Source organism: Ctenopharyngodon idella, chromosome 13 (genome assembly GCF_019924925.1).
Source record: "Ctenopharyngodon idella isolate HZGC_01 chromosome 13, HZGC01, whole genome shotgun sequence".
Lineage (NCBI taxonomy): Eukaryota > Metazoa > Chordata > Actinopteri > Cypriniformes > Xenocyprididae > Ctenopharyngodon > Ctenopharyngodon idella.
In genome coordinates, this window is record NC_067232.1 from 943283 (window position 1) to 962915 (window position 19633).

Genomic DNA, 19633 nt, shown 5'->3' on the forward strand with positions numbered 1-19633 from the left:
TCTATCAACTGTTTGGATACCAACATTCTTCAAAATATCTTCTTTTGTGTTTAGAAATTCATACAGGTTTGAAACAACTTGAGGGTTAGTTAAATGATGACAGAATTTTCATTTTTTGGGTGAACTATCCCTTTAAACACACCATAGTTTGCCATATAAATCTAACCAAATTAGGCCTTACAATGTGAAAAGTGACAATGTGCAGTTAACTACTACTTTTCTACTAGTCTGACCCTTAAATTACTTTTGCTGGTGTACAAGGTTGATTCGGTCAAGTTTTAAAAATTTGACTTGAATAAAATTTTATCATAAAAACATTTGTAATTAATACATGTAAATATATACATTGATTATCACTTTTTATATATTTATTTATGTATTATTTATATATTCATCTACAGTACGTGCAGAATTATTAGGCAAGTTGATTTTCTGATCATATTTTTTCCAGGCACATCTTACCGATTTCAAACCACATTAATCTTAATAACTACTATTAATTTTGTATTTATTCATTTATAAGTGATATATAATTGTTCATGAAGGCTGGAAATGAAAAACGCCTATTCAGGTGTGCATAATTATTAGGTAAATTTTCTTTTACAGATAAAATGAGCCAAAAAAGAGATTTAACTCAGACTGAAAAGTCAGAAATTATTAAATGCCCATGAGAAGGATGCAATACTAATGCAATACTAGAAATTGCAGTTAAGGCATGACCAATGGACAGTAAAATGCTCATTGGATCAGACAAAAACAGGTGGAAAAGAAAAGACACATGTTAACTGCAAAAGAATTAAGAATTAAGATGAAGAATTAAGTGTGAAACCATCAGGAACCCCCAATGAAAACCAGCGTGAAAGTATACTTTTTATCCAGGACGTGGTAATTTTAGATAGTTTGCTGAGGACTTTATATTACATAAATTTTATGGTTTATATACAGTACTTTATAACTTTCTTTATATTATTTCTTATGGAAGCTTTTTATTTGTCTGAGTGCAGTGCTTTCACTTGGTTATTTGCAAAGCCTTATGCGATCAAACGTTTTTTTTTTTTGTTTTTTTTTTTTTTTAAAGGAAGAAAAAGTCCTTATATCTTTCAAACATACCTATGCTATTTGCTGCATGAATCGAGCTTTGTCATTTGACGTACAGATCATTGTAAAAAAGAAAGATACTGAAACGTGTAGTTTCATAATGGTATTGCTCAGTATATTAAATACCTATATGAAGGTTTTAACTTATCAAACATATCCACCATCCAAACAAGGCTAATAATGCTTATCGGCCTAATTGAGTCTTCAGATGTCATTTTTCAAATGAAGGTCATATCTGGTTAGAGGAGTGGCTTAGAAGTTCCTTCTCTATGTTTAGCTCTCTCTGTCTTCCTCTCTCTCTTCTCCCCCACTCTCTCTATCTAGAGGGAAATGTAATTACTTTTGGGATCAAGAAAATAGCAAAAAAATGTGGCTGCACTGCGGGCTATCTGTGAGATTAGTCGTTTTACAGGAGATGTGTTCTGTAATTAGTTTGCTTCTCCGCGCTACAATATTGAATATCCTACTTTGAACGATTATATTTGATAGCAATAAGGATCCATAACATGCATAAAAATAATTCTGTCATTCATAGGCAGTACATTATGAGAAGAGTTTTCAGGAGAATACTTCAGGAGAAAATAAATAAAAAAATAAAAATCACTGATTCACTGAATACATCATTGGGTATTATATAATAATCATGCATATCATGATCATGAATTAAATTTTTTCTTTTAAGATTGACAGCCATGTCCATGATCATCTGTGCAGAAAATTTCATAATATTGTATTCCTATGCAGGCTTTCTTATTGTACTCTATCATGCTCTCTTTTGTCAAGTGGCATTTACAATATTAATAAAAATAATGACAATATTGATAACAGCAATTATTATTATTATTATTATTATATTTGTACAAACCAAAAATTATGATGATAATAATAATAATAATAATACAATTATTATTGTTGTTGTTGTTGTTGATCTCTTTATTAATAATTTATTAGAATAAATTATTATTATTATTATTATTATTATTATTATTATATGTCTATAAGTCTAAAAGCTAATAACTAATAATTATCATTATTATTGTTATCAATATTGATATTATTATTAATATAATTGCTCTTCTTTGCATGTTAATAATAATAATAATAATAATAATTGTTACTGTTATTATATATGTAAAGACTAAAAACTATTAACTAATAATTATTATCATTATTATTGTTATCAATATTGATATTATTATTATTATTATTATTATTATTATTATTATTATTATTATTGATCTTTATTTCCAGGTGTTGTTGTTGATGATGATGATGATAATAATAATAATAATAATAATAATAATAATAATTATTATTATTATTAGTAGTAGTAGTAGTAAGTAGTAGTAGTAGTAGTAGTAGTAGTAGTACTATTATTATCATATTTGTAAAGACTAAAATCGAATAACTAATAATTATCATTATTATTGTATTTATCAATATTGATATTATTGTCGTTGTTGTTGTTGTTGTTGATCTCTTTTGCCAGGTATTAATAATTAGTTATTTATTATTATTATTATTATTATTATTATTATTATTATTATTATTGTTGTATGTAAAGACTAAAAACTAATAACTAATAATTATTATCATTATTATTGTCATTGTTATCAATATTGATATTATTATTAATATTATTATTGTTTTTTGCAGGTGTTAATTATAATAATAATAATAATTATTATTATTATTATTATTATTATTATTATTATTATTATTGTTATAAATATTGATATTATTAATATTAATATTTATTAATAATAGTTATTATTATTATTATTATTATTATTATTATTACTCTCTTTTGTCAGGTAATAATAATAATTAGTATTATTAATTTGTAAAGACTAAAAAAAAAACTTTTCATAATATTGCATGCCTATGCAGGCTTTCTTCCTCTGCTCAATAATGTTCTCCTTTGTCTGGTGACCTGTTATGATGACATGTTATGAAAAGAGATGGTCACAATAACAGACTATGAGCGTGCGACTGAGTACATTTCACTCAGATATGGCACAATAGACGCAATTATGAGACAAAAGTGTGACACATGGCTTTTATATAATTAGAATCTATTATCAAACGCACATGAATGGCCTTGGTTTCCTCACCCTCTTTACTGCTGTTCAACAATAGGTTCATCACAATTCTTTAGGGAAAAAAAACATAATATGCTGCTTATCAGATTTCACCTTATGCTTAGTTTCTTGGTCTGGTAACTGTGTCCGTAATTATCTTGCTTTCAGATACTGCAGAGTATTTTGTCAAGCCCAGAGAGAGATTCATATGGCTAGTAGATACATATGAGGAACTGTGTTGCTATTATGTTAGGGCCTCCATGAATGCTGTTTCGTTACGCTTCAGTCAGTTTCTTACCTCCGAACACATTATACGTATGGTCATTCACCAGAACATTTGTCTTGAAAATGCTTTGTCCAATTACCAATCAATTTTCCGAATGTTTCCCAGGGCTGAACATTTCATAACAGATTCCAGTCGAACCTGCGCCCAGAGGACATCTCGAGACCCGGTCCTCTCTCTACGGTATGCGTGTTTTTCTTTGAACAATAAACAACACAATTTTCAAACCAATTTTCCTCTCCCGAAACAATTCGTGTCTAATGGAGCAGGACAGGAAACAGTTCCTTCACTCCTCTTGAAATATTGAAAAAAAAAAAAACAATAAAAAAAATCAAAGAAAGTTGTCTCCGTGCTGGAGAATACAATGCGAGCTTGATAGAAAACAATAGAACAATCTCTTGACTGGAGACGCGACTCGGGCTGTGATTGTTTCTTCGCCGTGCCTGCTATTGTTTCCAGGAATGCCCCGCACGCGCTGTGACACAAACAAATTCAAATTTGCATGCTTAGTTTGCACGATTTACCGTTTTGACAGCCGATCATCGTGCAGTTTATTTGTACACAATCTCACACAGAGAATAGAACTAGCGTGTGCCTTTTCCGCCGAAACCCCAGGAAAAAAAGCCTTTGTGTTCCTCACAGAGGTGTAGTGACAACAATAAAAGGGATCGAACAAAATGCCCTGTGATTGAAAATACTTCAAATCAAATAGCGTTTTATTTACATCTGCTCTGATTTTGTTTAGGTTCTTTCTGCTTGTTGTCTTCCCCTTTACAAGATCTAAGTGATCTTCGCTGCAGGGGCTCCCTACTAGCGCTTTGCTATCACTTTAATGATGAGCCTACAACAGAAGCCACGGTTAGCAGCCACAGGCAGGAGAGTTACGGTAGTTTGTCGTAACGTATTGCGACCTGGGATGCAGGAGATAACTTTGGGACATGGAGATGATGTTCCTGTTTGTATCCCACCTTGTGAGCACCAGGGCTTTGAATTATGGACCTCCCAAAACCACAAAACTCATCATGGAGGTGAGTTGCCCCCTCTATCCTGCTGTTTCCCCCACCCTACAAGGTTACTCTAATAGATTCCCTCCCTGACTATACGTACACATGATTATACTGATGCTGTAATAGTTTGCTCCATTCTCATAACTCTAGGCTCATTGCTTTGCAAGGATAGGCACTATATCGACAATGACATTACAGGTGTGAATGAAAGTTTTAAGAGTGAAAGTGCTTTTCTGGGGTCAGTATGTCCCTTTTTTAGGTTAGCTATTTTAAACCATTTTTAAACTGGGGCGTCTGAAAGTGGGTGCAAAAGTTAAGACTAAAATATTTATTTATTAATTTATTTACTTACATTTGGCAAATGTGACGTTCAATTTTTTTTATAGCTTCATTTGTATATTAATAGTATTATATAATATAAAAATATACATTAATATAAATATACACAGCAAGATCCCCAGAGTTAAATCAACTCTGCTTAGAGTACTTATGGTCCCTCTCTAAATAGTGTTAAAGTAATTCTGAAGCAGAGTTAAAGTTAATGAGATAATTAAGTGATTAATTGATGATTGAGCATTAGTGATGAACACCTGTTGTTAACAAGCAGAATCACTGAAGAAAAGAGAAACACAAAAACTACAACTGACTTTAACTCTGTTTCAGTGTTACTTTAACACTATTTAGAGAGGAACCATATGTACTCTATGCAGAGTTGATTTAACTCTGGGGATTTTGCTGTGTATGCTTAAAAATGGTACCTCTCAATGGAAATATCTTATTTGGGAATTTTTGGCATTTTTCTTTTCTCTCTTTTATTTTTTTAAGTGATTGACTTTCTAAAACAAATGAAAAAAAATCCATTAGACTTGCATTGAAGAAGAAACCCAAGCCATATCTCCTGAATATTTTAGAAACTTGATGGTGGGATCTTTTGACTTGGACCAGCAAGTAACCACCCAAAACACCCTAGTAACCACTGAGCAATGTCTTAGCAAAGCAACAAGGTTTTGGCGTTGTTCTAAATGGAGTATATGTATTGATGTGAACATTTTTCAATTGCTTAATACTTTTATTCTAACAGTTTGTCCCATTGTGCCTCTGTAAAATGTGTTTGTGTCACTACACTAGGAGAGCCACAATTACTTCTATGCGTCTTCAGTTTGGAATGGATGGAGAGCACTTTAGCCCATGCTTTCATGTAGTGCTCTATAGTAAGAGGTAATTGCTTTGATACTGTTCCATGTGTGGGATTTCTTGTACATTTGAACGACACCGTGCGCATATCTCTGTGTCAATAGCTTGGTGCCTGAAAGTCTATTCATGTTGAAAATGAAGCCAGTGGAGAGGAAAGGAAAGAAAGAGAGAGAGAATTTCTGTCACAAATCTCATCTGTCTGACAGCTGTCATCACTCACTTTTTGCTAGAAAAAAAGACTGGTTTAATTCTGCGGATAGATGGAGAAAATGGTATTGAATAACCCCCTTGGTCAAATATTTTTTTTTTCAGGATTTCAGGCAGTGTGATAAATTAGGTGCCCCCTGGATCAATACCTGCTTCTTTCTTCATAGCTCAAGATGGGATTTGTCAAAATAGGAACTAAAGGAAAGTCTATTGAGTTCAGTGTCTAAGGTGCGACCGTAATTTCTAGAAAAGTAGAAGGCGATAGGGAGATATGCTTGTATTTGAGAGTGTTGTACATGCACATGAGGTTGTGTGGTGTTATGTGGTGTCCTTTTTGTGGTGTTAAGTGAAGTGTGTCATTTATTTTTTGGTTCTTAATTCCAGTCCTGTAATGCAGGGGAATATAAATAAATAAATATATATATATATATATATATATATATATATATATATATATATATAAATATATAATTTGTGTTCTGAAGACAAACAAAGGTCTTATGGGTTTGGGACGACATGAGGATGAGTAATTAATGACAAAAATTTCATTTTTGGGTGAACTAACCCTTTAATGTCATGATTTCCAACAATCTTTTGAAAGCAGAATGAATTTTATTTTATTTTATTTTAAATATATTTCCATTTAGGGTCCCCAGACCCTTGTTTGAAAACCCCTGTTCTAATGTAATTGCTCAAGCACTATTCCAAAAGTAGTAGCATAACTAAATCATTTCACTGCTGGGATCAGTGGGCGTGGCTGTGTTAGCTGTTTTTGATTATATCAGAGAAAATTTATGCACAAATACTGCACAAAAATGGTTGGAAAAATCATAGCTTAGGTCATCAACTTTGATGCTCTCTGCTTTCCTTACTTTCCTTACCCTTTCAAAACATTTTCTTATCACTTATTTTCCCATTTTTTTTTTTCTTCTCAGGTCATGGTTCATGTTTACAAAAAAAGGAAGCCCATCTACACCGTTCCTAGTATTTCATGAATTTACATTAGGTGTCTTTTTTCCCCACAATTCCGTGCATGTTAATGGGAGAGTCTTAATTAAAATGTCAAGGTAGCGTGATGTCCCTTTACATTTCTTTGCCTCCCTCCACCATCTCGCTCGCTTTGAACCTCCCCAGAGGCCTATTAAGCGCTGGCCGGAGTGATTGAAGTTCAAAGGGGTGAGGCTGAAGATTGTGCCTCTCCTTCCACGCGTCCCAACATCCTCCCTGCCTGACCTTTAGCAGACAGCCGTCCCGGCTAATGCGCTTGCATATCTAATGAGAGGGTCAGAGATGCCCTGACAGTCTATGCGTGCGATAAGACGCAGCCTCCCACTGCCGGGCTGTCTTTAAATGTTAGATCCTCTCTGAGTCTATCCCTCTCTCGTTCTCTCCCTATCACTCCCTCTGTTCTTTTGTCTCTCTGTTCGAGAGAAAGGTTAGTAGGAAGGACAGGGCACTGCCTGCTTTTCATAAATGGGTAGTTTCTGTCAGCGAGTAGAAGGCAAATTCTAATGAGGCTTTCTCTTACACATGTAATATAGTTTTGGCCTCATAAATCACGAGCTGTTGGAGGCATCAATAATGTTTATGTGGCCATTAACAGTTGGGCTTGCACTGATTGTTTGATGTCCTTGCCAGGATGGGAAGATGGTCAAGGTGGATTGCTCTTTCAAAAGAGGGCAGTAATCTTTTCACAGAGGGGCTAGATGTGCTGCTATGACATGTTTGATGTTTGGCAAAGTCCAGTTCAGATAGTGATTACTGAACGCAAGCCACGTTTAATATGAGAAGTACTTCTCACATTAAAATCTTCTGTACTTCTTACTAAACTCTGTAGTCATATGCACATTTCAATACATCATAATATTCTCAGTTGGTAGCTCTTTCCCATGCAATGAATGGGAAAAATCTGAAAGGGTGCAAAATCTCCATAAAAGGATCATAAAAGTGGTCAATATGGCTAATGCATTAAATTACAAGTCTTCTAAAGCTGATGCAATAGTTTCGGCTAGAAACAGACAAAAAATGTAATCCTTACTAAATGATTAAAGAGACCGTATTATACCCTTTTACAAAGTCTTGATTTTGGTTTTGGGGTTACTAGAATAGGTTTTCATGCTTAAATGTTCAAAAAACAGCTTATTTTTCACATATTTTACATTTGAAGCAGCAGCTCTCTTTCCAGTCTGTCAGTAACACTCGGGGGCGTGTTTCTAAAAAGCATTGTTAGCCAACTAATATCACAAGTTCCGTCATTACTAACATAGTTCAACAATTTGGTGTTTTCCGAAGCCATCATTCAAATGAACATTCGCAAACTGCATCACAAACTTGTGTGGTTGGTACGACAGCTCTCGAGCTGTATTAGAAGCATAGTTTCTTGTTTTTGACATGTGGACTTAAAGACTCCCTGTGGTAAAAATCAAGTTTTTTTTAATGTTGTTTATATGTCTATTTGGTGTTTTTAATATGCTTTAAAGGGTTAGTTCACCCAAAAATGAAAATTATGTCATTTATTATTCACCCTCATGTCGTTCTACACCCGTAAGACCTTTGTTCATCTTCGGAACACAAATTAAGATATTTTTGATGAAATCCAATGGCTCAGTGAGCCCTTATTGCCAGCAAGTTAATTAACACTTTCAGATGCCCAGAAAGCTACTAAAAACATATTTAAAATAGTTCATGTGACTACAGTGGTTCTACCTTTAATATTATAAAGTGACGAGAATACTTTTTGTGTGCCAAAAAAACAAAATGATGACTTTTCAACAATATCTAGTGATGGCCGATTTCAAAACACTGCTCTGAATCCTTTGTTTCGAATCAGCGGTTCGGATAGAGGCCTCACTGAGCCATCGGATTTTATAAAGAAAAACTTAATTTGTGTTCCGTAGATGAACGAAGGTCTTACGGGTGTAGAATGACATGAGGGTGAGTAATAAATGCCCTAGACAAACCATGTGCAAATTCATATGTCAACACCATTGCTGAGTATTTTCTCCTTACAAAATTGCATTGCAAATCGATACCATTGTGCAGCTGACCGAGTGGATCTCTGAGCTGGCGTTAACGAGTGGGGGCGGGCTAATTTGCATATTTATTGATCCGCGTATATTAAATGAGGCAAGGGTGTAGAGTTACTTTCAAGCTATTTTAAGGCATGAAGAATTTTTTCACAGGAAAAACATTTAAATGTGTCATTTTGGTTATAAATACATCATTTTAGTAATCAAAAATTAGTTACAATTATTGACTACAGGGGGACTTTAATAAATCGTTATCTTGAGCAAAATAAGAAAACTGACATTAAGTACAATGTGTATCTTTTATTCCGAAATCCGAATATATACAAATGTCAATTACATATTTTAGTTTGTCAAAAGTTTTTAAGCACCGTTTTTGAAGAGTGCGCATGTACGTACATACTCTGGTACATAAGAACAAGCCTATGATTGAATCTGGAAATAAAGCTCTGAGAACTGAGAAAAATGAGAATTAGTCCTCAGATGCCATGTCTGTAATTTATAGCAAAAAAATCTAGCATTAATTAGATCTCAAATGGATTCATTTAAAGTTATTACTCCACCACCTGTGTGACATCATTCATAAACGTGGCTGAATGACAGGTTTGCGACAATACGGTTTCGACAAACAGTCGTGACTAGCTAGTTGATTTGTTCAGCGATGCATCGTACTATGGTAATGAAGCAGCGATTTACGTCATTGTATGGGAAGCGCACCCCTGTTTAGTTGCCCATAATGAAGCTCCTCCTTCCAATAAGCACAATGTGCTCTGATTGGTTGGCTGTGTATTGTGATTGTTTAACTTTGAGCGTGTTTCGGAAATGTCCTTATCATAACCGCAAGTTGAACATAGGCCTGCTACTAACTACTGTAACTAAACCAGGTCTCGCCACTTATTTTTATTTATTTTTTATTTTATTTTATTTTTTGGCATATGCCTTGGGTGGGAATTATTTAAATGAAGAAAATTGTGAAGTGTACATTCTTGGAAGAAAACTCAAGATTACTTGGTGTTTCAGGGAGTTCAGAAACAGTGCTTACTGATATAGAGAATAATTCCCCTTGAAGTGACTTTGTACTTTGTAACTTTTTCCTTTCAACAAACAGCAACATTACACACTAAAAGTTGAAAATGTAAAAAAGCATAATAGGTCCTCCTTTAAATTCATGCTAACACTAACATTTTGTACTGTTTCTAACCCAAAATATTCTATAGTATGACCATAGAAGACTTGGAATATAGTGTACAAGTCGAATGGACTGCATTATGCTTGTATATTAAATATTTATTCACATTGACATCAAAATCCTCTCTTTTGTCACCACCCCCGTCATAGAGTTTACACTAGACTTTTATTGTGTAATTTCCTGACGCCCACCTGTTTAGCGTTGATGCGTTTGCATTGTCCATTTTTTTATGATTACTATACATCAAGTCAGGGAAATTGACAAGTCAGTTAATATTAGCATATTTCTGAGTACACATCCCTGCAGACTTGTGAGGTAATCCATGAATAATTCATCTTTTTTGTCTTTTCTTTTTTTAGAGCAGCATCAATGAGTCACATCTCAGTATCTGAGCCTTGAAGTGTGTGACAAACTTTAAGATTAGAAAAAGACCTTTTCCTGAAAGCTAATGCATTTCATGTTGTGGACGCTACAAGTCCCATCCGCTTGTTCCGAGCCAGGCGAGAGATCTCTCATCAGGGATGAAGCCTCCCCTGATAAATCACTCCTCGCTGCTCTTTGACCCCTCCAGCATACCTGCAGGCCTTCACTGAGACTGCCTGCTCAGGACCTGCAACTTTTCTTCTGACCCCCTCTCAGACAATTATCCCCGAGACTGCCATGCTGCTTCACCGTCGGCCCTGCTTAATGAAGTGTGCAGCGGTGGCTAGGCCCGTAATCACGTTCACCTTCTACGGCTCATCACCGGAGATTACATTCACAAATCAATGAGGGGTGCCTTGCACTAAAAATGCTACAATTCATTTGCGTGCCGCGGGTTATAGCTTATCTTCAGCCCTTTGTGTTGACAAGCATCTCCTGCGCGATGTTTCGGGGGATGGGAGATGGTTTTCGTTAGCTGTTTTAGAAGCGGCCGTGACCCCAGACGAGGTTAGCGTAAACCAGCCGTCGGATGTAAATGCAGTTGTCCTTTTAAATCAAATTATTCTCAATACTCAAGCTGCTAAAATTCCAATCAAGAACCAAATGTCGTCTCCATTTCATGCCTTAGATATTAAAAACCGAGACTCTGTAATCTTAGACCTGCAAGGAACGTAACCTGAGCTGTAAGAGCGTATACACACACAAGCGTGTGCGCGTGTACAGACAGAGCTGTGTTCAGCACTATCCCCTGCTTCACTGGTCCTATCTTATTAAAGGCTGTCGGTGCAGCTACTGAGGAGCTATCATAAGCTTTTCATTATTGACTGAGAAAATATGATAATTTGGAAATCAAATGCTGCCTTCCAAAGGCTCCACTGTCACTTTCAATTTTAGATTCTCTCCTCTACTTATATGAGCAATGTGATAGTGGCGACTTCATATGCTTCTCAAGTTTCCTTCTCCATTTTGTACATTTATTTATTTATTTGTGTGCGTGTTTTTTTTTTTTTTTTTTAATTAGAATGTTGTAATTGAGGTCTCTCACCTATTGCACCTTGGTAAAAAAAAAAGCTAAAATTTAATTAAAAGCTGTATCTCCTTTCATAGCGGAAATTGAATTATGTTTGAAGTGGGAGAGATTGCAAACTGACAACATGTTTTCTTTATTAACTCCCCTCCTCTCCATTTCATTTCTTTCCTTGGAACACCTGACAAAATTTCCATGCAATTTAGTTTTTTTTTTTTTTTTTTAATCTTCCTTTTTTACACTTCGCTAATTTAACATAAATAATCTTATGAGTCAAGAGAAAGTCATTTTCCATTTCATACAGTAGGTGGAAATGAGAGCAGTCCTGAATGCTATTAAAACGAAACTGATAGGCCTGAAATGTTTTAATGAATAAACGATAACAGTATTTTCAACTAAGGCAAGGATTCTTTTGCTGTGTCCCAATTTGCCTGTATATACTATGCCCTAAAGGTATGCACTCTTTTGAGAAGGAAAAGTAGATACTTTTGACTGTGTAGCAGAAGAGAAGGCAAGCTTTGGGACATACTTCCACATCATAAAATTGTGCTCTGTCGCAAAGTAATGTGCAGTGTCACCGTAAAAACCGGCCTGTCAATCATTCTGTCACAGTTAACATACTCATATAAACACTTTTTTTATTTTTTAACACTCATTTTATTTAATTAAACTTACACTACTCAAACTATTCTAAAAAAAAATTAACAAACATATCTGTTTTGCTATTGTGCAGTTTGTATCTTTATAAAAGTTATCAGGTTAGATATTGACTGTTAATAAATCAAGCCCCTCACGCACAAAAACCATGCTTGTAGTTCTTTTTATTTGTGTTTGTGGTTATAAACTGAATCTTCCTCCAAAGCTCAATGGGTGGTGGGCAATATTAGCCATTAGAGTGTTCACGGATCCACATTTCCTAAAATAATAGACCATCTGTGAACTTTTGAGACACACTTATTCTAATCTCACATACTATTTGAGCCTAAAGTATACTTCGGCCGTCTATGTCCGTGCAACGTCCGCATGACGTAATTTTCGCGCAGCCCAATTTTTGACAACGCACTTACAACAGCGCGTGTGTGAGTGACTTAAGTGCTTGAAAACAAAACCCACGCATCTTTCCACATTCACGACCAAAGGAGTATGCTTTGAAAGGCTCACACGCTCAACTGTGTGCGAGACGGAGCGGAACATGGAAATTAAAGTATACCCGGGCATTTAGTAGGGGTGTAACGGTACACAAAACTGACGGTTCGGTATACCTCGGTTTTAAAGTCAAGTTAAGTACAATATAATGAATATATACAGTTGCAAGAAAAAGTATGTGAACCACTTGCAGAATCTGTGAAAATGTGCAAAATTTTAACAAAATAAAAGAGATCATACAAAATGCATGTTATTTTTTTATTTAGTACTGTCCTGAGTAAGATATTTTACATAAAAGATGTTTACATATAATCCATAAAACAAAAAAATAGCTGAATTTATTAAAATGACCCAGTTCAAAAGTTTGTGAATGTTTCTTATTTCGCTTGAATATCATTTTTTTTTTTCATTTAGTACTGCCTTTGGAAGCAACAGAAGATACTTGCATGTTTCCCGGAAGACAAATTAAATACAATTTACCTTGATCTTCAAATTCCAAATGTTTTCACCCCCCATCTATTAATGCATCGTGTTTCCTTCTGAAGCATCAGTGAATGTTTGAACCTTTTTTATTAGTTGTGTTTGAGTCCCTCAGTTGTCCTCAGTGTGAAAAGACGGATCTCAAAATCATTCAGTCACTGCTGTAAAGGGTTCAAATATGCATGCAAAAAATGCTGGAAAACTGAAGAATCTGCAGGACCTGGAAACAGCATTAAAACAGCATTTTGTTTGAATTTTGTGATAAAATTGACAGAATTTAAAAGATGACACTTTCCACTGGACTTTTCGACTAAAATGCATGTTTGAACTGTTTCAACTGAAAGAAACTTGCACTGACAGATCTTAAAATACGTCAGTGCAATTGTTTTGTCTCAAGATGCACACCAGTAACATTTTTTTTCTAAGACATGTTTATAAAAGTTACTTAAATGCCCTAATTGAACTAAGGCCAAATAGTGGCTTAGGCTAAGCCCTGTCTGTGAAACCGGGCCTTTGTTTCTTATCAAAAGTAACAAAACACTGAGCTTATTGCAATTATTGGTGGTTAATGGCGGTTAGGCTACAACACTGTTTTCGTCACGTACAAATGTAACTGTAAAACGCAGACCGGAAATTTACAGAATATGTGTACTGTTACACCCCTACTATTTAGGATGGATAGTATGCACATTGGGATGCAAGGTCTTTCTATACATCCGTCACCCCATCCGAAGCATCATATATTACCTCTATAGCACCACTATTCACACTTATCCCTAGGATTCCCAGAAATCCCAACATAATCCTTACTGTGGCATATTCCGGGCCAGCCGGAAACATATCAGGCCCTGCTGAGTAATTCTTTCACCCTCGCCATCCTCTTGGTGCTGGATTGTGCTGACTCTAGGAAGTGTGATAGCCTGTAAGCTTCCCTCTGTCGGGATAAGGAGCCGGGCCTTTTTCCCAGGGCAGCGCTGAGGTAAGAGGGGAAGAGCTTCTCCGGCTGGCCAGCGGAGCCCAGGATAAGCTTGATCCGTGCTAATCCTTCACACACGCCGCTCCTCGCAGATAATGGCGGCACTCTCTCTAGTCCTTATCAATCCGCCGCTGCTGCTGCATTACCTGGTGTGCGCTTGGCCTGATGGGAGATTTCTTGCTTAAATCCCATGCGGTAGTTGCTATGGTGTGCGGGGGAGACGATGAAATGAAAACAGGCTAATTCATGAGATTATTTTTATTAGGGATGATAATCAGGCAACCTAAAACTAAAGGTCTGGAAGGATTAGACAAGAAATTGGAATTAATTTTCAGAACATAAAAGGGGTTCTGCCTTTTTTTTTTTTTTTTGCCTTGTTTACCTCATATAATATTATATTTAGAACAACACCAAGTGCTTTTTGCGCTAATGGCATATGCTTTTGCTGTAATGAACCTGGTGATTTATCCTGGTTCGGCTAATATTCAAACCTAGACCTGCTATTAACATTCAAGCATTCAGGATGCACTTAAAGAGATGCTCTTCTAATGAGAAGCTTTTGGATTTGTGTGATCAGTAAACCTCCTTTGTACCTATTCCCTGATAACCCGACATAAATATTCATGAGCGCATAACTCTGTCTCTTTTCTTATAGGCTCCTTCGCTGATTGGCTGAATAACCTCACTACAAGGAAAGTGTAAGTGAGAAATCTGTCAGGTTAATGCTGTTTGGTGTCTCTTGTAATTTCAGACATATAACAATGACTTAATCAGCATTTATGGAGAGGAACCGCATCTGTGCTGAATGGGACCTGTACATTGTTATGAAAAACAGATGCATTTATGGCCACAGGGAGTTTCTCTCTCTCTCTCTCTCTCTCTCTCGCGGCAAGATCTTAAGCAGAGAAAAGTGAAAGGTGGAGAATTGGTGGAGGCGAACGGAGGTGAGCTAATGGATCAAAATTACCCCCGTCTGAAAGTTTTGACGAACGCTGACGAAATTGCTTTTCTTCCCCTCTCTCCCCACCCCCCACCCCTTCTCAATAGGAGACGCAGACAGAGAAATCCATCTGTAACACAGGCATTGTCATCGCCTTGCAATTTACACCCATTCCTCTCAACAGTGGTTCTTGTGCTTGATGGCGTGATAAATTAATCTTTTTCTGTGCCACTGCGTCGATTCTTTTAAAAGAATACATTAAGGGGCGTTAGAGACTTTTTTTTCTCCCGGAGTAAACATTTTTTCTTTCTTTCTCTCTCTCAGTCACCATGACAAATCATATTCTCTGGAGATGAAGAGAAAAGGCCATGGAAATAGGAAAAATGAGAGAAGGATGGAGGAACGGAGAGGCAGAAAGCCATTTTGGAAAGCCGTCGTGCTAGCCGGATCAGTCTGAGCGCTGCTTTGACAGAGTGCTCCGTGGAAACCATCACACACACTGCCGATGATAGTTGTGGTTGTTGTTGAAGAATTAAGTATGACCTTCACTCTAATCGTGTTAGACATTGGAAGGAAAGCGTCTAATCATCAATCACTCAGCAGTCAGCAGAGTGGAAAGATCACCCAACTCAAACACAGCGGGGACAAACAACAGCATGCGGGGCTGTGACTATACCGGCCCACCTTTACCATTACCGCCAGGGCTGTCCTTCGCTTATAATCTCCAAGCTAGTGCTGCTGTTTTAATGGCCTCTACTGTGTGTGGCAAGAAAGTTTCTCAGCTGGTGGGTTGCAACCCATTATTTAATAATACATTTTAAAAAATGAACATACTTTATTTCATTTTATTCATCATTTTTTATTTTTATTTTATTTTATTATATTGCTGTTTTTAGTACTTTTGTGAAAAACATAATTTTTCCCTGTGTAGACGCACCTCTGTAGTCCTCTATGGGGATGAAAAAAGTTAAACTCACAGGAACCATAAAATCATTAACAAAATAAATAGGGAGGAGGAAACGCCTGTGAGTTCAGTCAGACTCTTCTCTGTGTTGAACGCATGACCATGACGTTTATAGTTTCATGCTTTGCCACAAAATCATTTTTTGTAGAAGCCAGTCAGATTAGGTGGACACCAACCCTGTTTGCGCATCATGGGCTCCTACATGAACAAAACTATGCAAGGTAAGACAAAGTAATGATTACATTAATTTTGGGTTTTAGCATAATTTGTCCCATCCACAATGTGTTTTGCATTTTTTAAAGCTATATTTTTTGTGCTTTTGCCTTTTATTTTGGCAGGACAGTTCAAGGCAACACAGGAAGAGATAGGACAGAGGGAAGAGAGGGGAAGGAGATCAGGAAAGGACCTTGGGATGGTACTTAAAGTCAGGTTGTGCTACAGTATACACTACCGTTCAAAATCCTGGGGTCGGTAAGTTGTTTTAATGTTGAAATAAGCCTCTTATGCTTACCATGACTACATTTATTTGATCAAAATTACAGTAAAATATTGTTTAAATATACTATATATTTAGAATAACTTTTCTATGTGAATGTATTTTAAAATGTAAATTATTCCTGTGACATTTCTTATTATTATCAATGTTGAAAACAGTTGTGCTGCTCAATATTTTTGTGGAAACCGTGATTTTTTTCTTTTTTTTTTTTTCTTTCAGTATTCAAATGGCCACGTACACACTAAAGGAGTGACACCGCATTTAAATGCCCCTAAATTATCGTTCCGTGTATGCATGGAAGACAACTTTAATTAAAGGCGTTTTGCGTGTTTGGTATCCGCTATTCTGACCAAAGAAATATTACAGCCACGAAAGACTTGTTATGTTCAGCAATTTTAACTAAAGCACAGTCGACAGAGGCGTCGTGTTTTGCTTATGCTTGGAAAGTCTGCTTCACAGATCGTGCTCTTGCTGTGTTGCCATGTTTACTAATTATAAGCCTTTTTGGGCTTGTTGTTTAAGCTTGGCTTGGTAAGTTTACAGATTTATTAAAGTGAGCAGGTGCGGGTCACGATTTTTTGGTTTATTGGTTTTTTGGTTTATTATTTCAGTTTATTGTGGGCTTGTTCTTGTTCGCTGTTCTTTTAGCAAGATCTGGCAACACGTATACGTCCAGACTCGTACCACTTTCCCTGTGATTTCCTGCACTGCACAGAAAGAAGAGAGAAACATTTCTGATGCACACTAAAATATGTCATAAACAGTTTTTCAGTTTGTTTCCGTACACATTACATAGAATTTTGGTAAATGCGATTGTCACCACCTGCATTTTTCGGGAGTTAATTCAGTTGTAGAAAGCAGTTGTCACTCCCTTAAATTACTGAACTGTGTGTCTACAGAACAGGATTAGGCAGTAAAAGTTGAACTGACAACCAAATTTAGTTGCAGTATGTACGTGGCCATGAATAGAAAGTTCAAAAGCATTTATACATGTCTTTACTGTCACTTTTGATCAATTTAATGCATCCTATCCGATTTCTTAATTTCTTGAAAAGAAAAAATCTCATTAACACCAAACATTTGAACGGTACTGTATATATCATAGTGCTGCACACAAGGCAGTGAATTGTTTGTTGCTGAAGCATGAAGCCATCGCAGTTCAAGAGACATTTATAATTCAATTGTCAATTGTCAATTTTTTTTTTTAAATATTGTTTTTACTTTTGTATGATAAACAATTTTGGTACTATTGTACCAAATATCCAATATAAAACCAGAACCACTGTGCAGCCTGGTGTGCAGTAAGAATTGGGCTGAATATCCATCCTGATCCTTATTTTAAATCTCCCTAGAGGAAAAGAGAGAGAGAGAGAGAGAGAGAGGCAGGCAGGTGAAGCATGGGGCCGAATGCAGATGTGACGCAAGTTCAAAGGGCTTGTGCTCCCTGCGGACATCCCTCTGCCTCCGAGCAGCCATAGCGCATCACTTACCCAAGCCCACTGCGGTGCCCTACTCATAAAAGACTCACTTTTAAGGGGATGAGAGGCAAATAAATCTCCTTTACAGGGGTTATAAAAGTAAAATGCAGGATTAAGGCTGCCCTGCACAACCAGTGCACATACACAAACATATATATATATATATATATATATATATATATATATATATATATATATATACATCATTTCCCCCTTTTTCCAGAGCATAACCTCCTGTAATTTCAAAGTGACCCCCGTGGGGTCCTCAAGACACGTTTTGAATGTCAACATATGGTGGACAGCTGGAATAAGGCTTTTAGGATACGCCGCAATGGGACAAGGTCAGTTTACTATAAGTGACCATAAAGAACCAATGCAGTATTTGATCTGTCTGCCTGTATGTGTCTGCAGATATGCACAGATCTACTGAAAATGTTTTTTATACCTCTGCTTTAACTACGGCTCGCTTGGATCCACGTTTCTTTCCCCTTTATTTTCCTCGCTCTCTTTCCCTATCTATCCCTCAGCTCCCTATCTCTATTTAAATACAAATAGAGGGCTCTTAAAAAGAAATTGTCCTCAAAATGCCAGAGTCCCTTTTGTATTTCACACTCAGGGAGCATGTCGCACCAGCCGCACACGTGTTGAAAGTGTGTGCCGAGAATTATTGGCGCCTGTGCCTCGTTTCCAAGGTTACAGGTTATTATTGGTTTGAGTGGGCTTCACGTGGCATGATGCAGCACGGGCTCTGAGAGGTGTTTATGGCAGCAGAAAATGATCCAGATTTTAAAAGCAGCATTAGAAGGTTTGGCCCAGAACACATGTTGAGTTGTGAGCTCATGACCTGTACTATTTATTTTAGATAAACTGATTAATTTCCCTGTTGCTAAGTCACAGTGATTTGCGTTCTTTGAAGGTGCCTCCTTTCTCGCTTGAACTCAGACTTCTTGTGTAGTTTTGTTGTGTTTCTTTGCGGAATTTAAGAGAATCTACCAGTGACAAGGGAGGTGAATTGATTTACTTGATGTGTTTTTTTTTTTTTTTTTTATATTACCCTTACGAAAAAATAAGTATACTTCAAGTTCATTTTATTAAGTACACTTAAGTAAAGTTCAGTTTACTTTTAAGTGTACTTTATTTAGTAAGTATACCAATATCAATGTACTAGGCGTAAACTTGTAAGTGCACTGCTCAATACTACTTGGGACTAAATTAGTCCACTTTTTAGTGTGTAAAAGTATACTTTTATGTATACTTTAAGTGTAACAGTAGTAAACTTTGAGTACACCACTAGTTTACAATTAAGTTTTTTTGTTTGTACTGCATCTGTACTACAAGTGAACTTAGGTATAATGATAGTTTACTAGTCAAATACTTGTAGCACAGGTTTAATTTATGAAAGTACACTCTCAGTAAATTACTAGTTTAGTAGTTTTATACTGCAAGTACACATGAAAGTTACTTTAAGTGAACATAAACAGGTAACACTTTATTTTACAGTACCGTTGTTACACGTTACTACATGTACTTACTATAGTAATAACAGTAAATGATGTATAATTACAAGTAACTAACCCTAAACCAAACCCTAACTGTAACTCTATAGTAAGTACATGTA

General features: G+C 36.1%; 1 long non-coding RNA gene across 1 annotated transcript in view; it reads left to right on the forward strand.

The window, feature by feature from the left end:
* The window catches only part of LOC127524741 (uncharacterized), a 71981-nt gene extending 54131 nt beyond the window's left edge, over positions 1–17850 (forward strand). Inside the window, exons 2-4 of the long non-coding RNA XR_007933157.1 lie at positions 14793–15862; positions 16190–16262; positions 16380–17850. This is a non-coding gene — a long non-coding RNA (uncharacterized LOC127524741). The remainder of the gene's footprint in view (positions 1–14792; positions 15863–16189; positions 16263–16379) is intronic.
* The last annotated feature ends 1783 nt before the right edge of the window (positions 17851–19633 follow it).